Consider the following 5063-nt stretch of genomic DNA (forward strand, 5'->3'; position numbering starts at 1 on the left):
TTTGGCTTTCTTCCAGTTAGTTTGTTCACTCTAGTGATTTTTTAAAAATTGTCAGGTGCTCCCATTCATAAGTTTTTGTCACTTTGTCTACCTTTGGATAAAGGCCAGACCTTTGATATGGACCATAAATGGCGCCTACACAATCTGGTACCACTTGGCCCACCATCTCCTGTGTTGTATTTCATAAGGATTATTATGAAAACAGCTGGGGCCCTCCATATTTGTGGAGAAGTAATTGCAGCCAACCAGTCTGAAGTGTGTTTTACATCTGGTAACTCATTTAGTAACTAATTTGATAAATGGTAAGTCTTAAGTCAAAAAATTTCTCTAATCCAGGGGTGCCTGAGGGCTCAGTCAGTTAAGTGTTCCACTTCCAGCTCAGGTCATGATCTCGCAGTTCGTGGGTTTGAGCCCTGCATCGGGCTCTGTGCTGACAGTTCCAAACCTGGAGCCCACCTCGGATTCTGTCTCCCCTTTCTTTCTGCCCCTTACCCCCTCACTCTGTCTTCTGTCCCTCTCTCAAAAATAAACATTTAAAAAATTTTAAAAACATTTTTTCTGTAATCCAAAAGGCTTATATTTGAACTTTTTTTTTTTCAATTTTTTTAACATTTATTTATTTTTGAGAGACAGAGCATGAGCAGGGGAGGGGCAGAGAGAGGGAGACACAGAATCCAAAGCAGGCTCCAGGCTCTGAGCCATCAGCAGAGTCCAACGCAGGGCTCACACTCACAAATCAGGAGATCATGACCTAGGCCAAAGTCAGATACTTAACCGACTGAGCCATCCAGGCGCCCCAACCCAACTTTTATCTATCTATCTATCTATCTATTTATTTATTTATTTATGCACACCATTATATATTGATATATAAATAAATTTGTAAGTATTGAGAGTCCCCCCCTACCCTTTCTAGTCCTTCCTTTCGTTTCTTTTTTTCTTTCCTTTCTTGCTGGCTAGGACCTAGAGTACAAATGCAGAAAGGAAATGATCACAGTGGGTGTGAGAGCCAGCCTCTGAGGTAGCACCCAATAATTCCTGCCTTCTAGTATTCACAATCTTGTGTAACCCCCACCATCTCCCACATTGTACCAGGGTTTAATGATAGCATATGATCAATAAGCATGGAACAGAAGTGACCGGTCACTTCCAGGATTAGATGATAAAATACCGTGGCTTCTGCCTTGGACACTCTGGGTTTTGCTCTCCTAAATTACTTGATCTGAGAGGAACAGGTTGCTATGTTATGGAGAAGCTTTATGGACACGGGCTTTCAGCCAATAGCTAGCAAGGAACTAGGGCCTGTCAACCATTACATGAGTGAGCTTGGAAGCAGATTCTTCAGTCTCAATAGAGCCTTGAGATAATTGTATCCCTGATCAACAACTTGACACCCTTGCAAGAAACCCTGAGCACGAACCATTCAGCCAAATTTCTCAAATTTCTGACTCTTAGAAACTAGGTGATGTAAAAATGTTTATTGTTTTAGGGTAGTACATTACACAGCATGACATAAATAATACAGTGGGCATCTTTGTTTTACCCATCTTTTCACTATCAAATATAATTGCTATTTTATTTTTGTTTTATTTTTTGTTTGTTAGATGTCCTTTAAGGAAATTTCCTTTTATTCCTAATTTCTTTAGAGTTTTATTTTAAACATATATAGATTTTGGGGCACCTGGGTGGCTCAGCTGGTTAAGCATCTAACTCTTGGTTTCAGCTCAGGTCATGATCAGTGGTGGCTTAACGGACTGAGCCACCCAGGAGCCCTCTCCCCCATGTATTAACATCACTGACTTCAACTTATCATTTATTACAACAAATGTTATAAAGTTCAAACACATTTTTGCTATTTCAGTATTGAGTTGCATACAGACCAAATAAACTTTACATAATGACAGACATTTCCATCTATGACTGGAGACACTTGAACTTTCCACATTGATCTCAGGGCCTACACAGGTGATTTTAAAGTTATCAAGGTTATCCTCAGCTTCACTTTAAGTCTCCTTAGTCTCTGGCTCTGCTCCTCGTTCTTCCTGTGCTGATGTGGCTGTGGGAACAGCAATGGCTGCAGGAATTAAAATAGCTGTAGCAGCTGCAGCCATAGCCTCTTCCTTCTGTTTTTTTTTTTTTCTGCTTGTTTTACTCCTTTTATCCTTTTGTGGTTCTTGTGCTTTTTTTCTTTCTTTTTCTTTTTTTTCTTTCTATACCCTTCTTTGGAATTCCTTGCCAGTGTTGGGTCTGATGGTAGGCTTTTAGTCTTTGATCCGTAACAAAGGTGACGTGCTTAGACAGGGTGACTAAGACTGGACAGGGAATGGAGGTGCTTGGGGTTTTTAGCTACTGGCTCAGGAGACTGAGCCAAATGGGGATAAGGACTTGAGGTCTGCAGAGCTAGAGACCACCAGGAGATGGAATGCTGTTCCCAGGTAGATTGGCTCAGGGAAGACCTTTTCCTATGCTTTGATACCAATGCAAAGTGTCGTGGTGACTTCTTTGAGAGGTGAAGAATGGGAGCCCCTGTGCTTTGGGTGGACATAGTGATGCCCTTTTTTAAGATGGGGAGTAGAAGGGTATCTCCTGTGCTTTAGAGGAGACCATTCTTGGGAATGTTGAATACTGATGTGGGGTACGAGAAGGGGGTGCTTCCCTTCGTAGTGTTATGGAAGACCAGCACCTGTGAGGAGGAGAGAGAGAAGGAAAATGGAGTCCTTTACTGGGTGAGAGGAGGGACTTCCTCTACTTCAAGGAAACCCTCTTCCTTCCCCTTTTGCTTGCGTGGTGAGAAAGGCCTTCCTCGAAGTCACCTACCTCACCATTTCTCAAATGGGACCTCTTCAGTAAGTAACTCATCATTATTTTCTGAAGAGGAGGAACAGAGTCAGATGAAAACTGCTGGTTTTGTCATCTGGTTTGGTGTCTCTACTGCACAGAATCTGCAGCAGCCATTTCGCCACCGTTACGGTGTTTAGATTCAGAAAATTCTACTTTTCTCCACTTCATGGCTGACGAGAGGGCCTCTTTGCTTATTACCTTTATATTTTGTCACTTTACCTGAAGTTCTCCTTGGAGATACAGAAACACGAGTTTTTCTGATATAGCCTGGCTGCTGGGGTGTTGGGGAATGTTGAATTTTTGGCGGTGGAGTTGCTGGAGGTGTTGGCCGGTGTCTTCACGTTGGAGGGCTTGCTGAAGGATATAACCTACAAGGTTTTTTTTGTTTTTTTTTTTTTAATTTTTTTTTTATTTTTGGGACACAGACATATCATGAACGGGGGAGGGGCAGAGAGAGAGGGAGACACAGAATCGGAAACAGGCTCCTGGCTCCGAGCCATCAGCCCAGAGCCCGACGCGGGGCTCAAACTCACGGACCGCGAGATCGTGACCTGGCTGAAGTCGGACGCTTAACCGACTGCGCCACCCAGGCGCCCCTAACCTACAAGTTTTTGAGGGACCTGGATGCTCTCTTGGGAGGCTTCTTTCTGATTGGACAAGACAAAGTGGACAATGAGCTACTCCTAGACAAGGATGCTGATGAATCCTTTTTTGTGTCTCACTGGAGAGCTTTCCCTTCTAAGCCTTGGTGGAGTTCTTCAGGGAAATAGATTGCCACCTCCTCAGGCATGGCGGTCTTCTAGATGAATATAATCGTGATGGGATCTGTGCACCCTCTAGGTGGAGTATGAGGAGAGTGAGATCTTGGTCAAGTCGTCTTTTTTTCCTTTTCCTTTCCTCCCCCATCCCTCTGAAAAGTTTCATAGGCTCTGGTACAGGTTTCGGCAGGGGAACTTTAGGATGTCACCAGTAGAAGTGGTGACTTGTACTGAAGGTTCTTTTTATTGTTCCTAAAGGTTCTGAGAGTGCTGGAGTTTTCTATTTTCCTGGAGCAAGGAAGGATTCTTGGTCCTTGGCTCTTGGTTCTGATGGGAAGGTTGAACATGACTACACGTTATCTCATGACTGGGCAGGATTGTCTTCTAGGGAAAGGAGACATGGATTAGAGTCTTTTGGGGTTTCAAGAAGCATTCTCTCCCTTTTCTCTCTGCTGCTTTTTCTTTTTTTTAATTTTTTATGTTTATTTTTGAGAGAGAGAGAGAGTGTGTGTGTGTGTGTGTGTGTGTGTGCGCGCGCGCGCGCGCGCATGCAGACGTGCATGAGTTAGGGAAGGGCAGAGAGAGAGGGAAACACATAATCCAAAGCAGGCTTCAGGCTCTGAGCTGTCAGCACAGAGCCCAATGTGGGGCTGGAACTCGTGAACTGTGAGATTGTGACCTGAGCCGAAGTAGAGTGCCTAACTGACTGAGCCACCCAGGCGTCCCTCAGCTGCTTTTTCTTCCTTATCTCTCTTATCTTTGTTTTCATCTTGCTCTCTTATCTTTGTTTTCATCTTGCCTTTTCATAGATGCCTGTTTTTCATTCTGTCTCTGTTTTATTTCTTCTTTAGGTCTGGGAAAGCAGATGGTCTTGTAGGATGATGGGCCACAGTTCTCCCATAAACTTAACTCTCTAGCACTTTATTTTCCATTCAAAAGCTCCATCAGGTTGATTTTCATAATTCTGGGTTCTGGATTCTCCAAATATACCCAAGGGAGTTGGGCCAGAGCCACAATGGGATGCTCACTCTGCTATAACCTAATAAAGTGACGGTACTATGTACTTCAGGTACAAGGAATATCTTCCATTTTGGTTCAGTCCTTCACTTCCAATCGATTGGCTCAACTCAAATTACAACATTCTCATCAAACCCAAGGATTTCTTTTACTCATTTTGTTCTCCAAGCCTTTGTAACTTCCAAATTTATTTTGCTCATATCTGCCAATTTTTCTAGGCATATTGCACATTTCAGCTACTTTAGTAGCTTCTGTTTGTTGCTGAAGCAAAGATCTTACTTTGCACTTGTTCTGCAGAATTGCAGGGTCATGTTGTTCTGACACCACTCCCCTATTCCAAAGTGCACCAGGCTAGATCTTTATGAAGTTATTTTATATACTTAATATATAATTTATATTTACTTAGTGTATATTTTAATTGGTTTAAAGCCACTTAATATATTAATA

The 5063-nt window shown here is 42.8% G+C and overlaps 1 long non-coding RNA gene across 1 annotated transcript; it reads right to left on the minus strand.

The window, feature by feature from the left end:
• Nucleotides 1–1463: 1463 nt before the first annotated feature.
• Nucleotides 1464–5063, minus strand: LOC131485042 (uncharacterized). Its single transcript, XR_009248593.1, has 2 exons — nt 3443–5063; nt 1464–3209 (listed from the first exon to the last, which is right to left on the minus strand). It is a non-coding gene; the product is annotated as an uncharacterized LOC131485042 (long non-coding RNA).

The sequence above is a fragment of the Neofelis nebulosa genome, chromosome 9 (genome assembly GCF_028018385.1).
Source record: "Neofelis nebulosa isolate mNeoNeb1 chromosome 9, mNeoNeb1.pri, whole genome shotgun sequence".
NCBI lineage: Eukaryota > Metazoa > Chordata > Mammalia > Carnivora > Felidae > Neofelis > Neofelis nebulosa.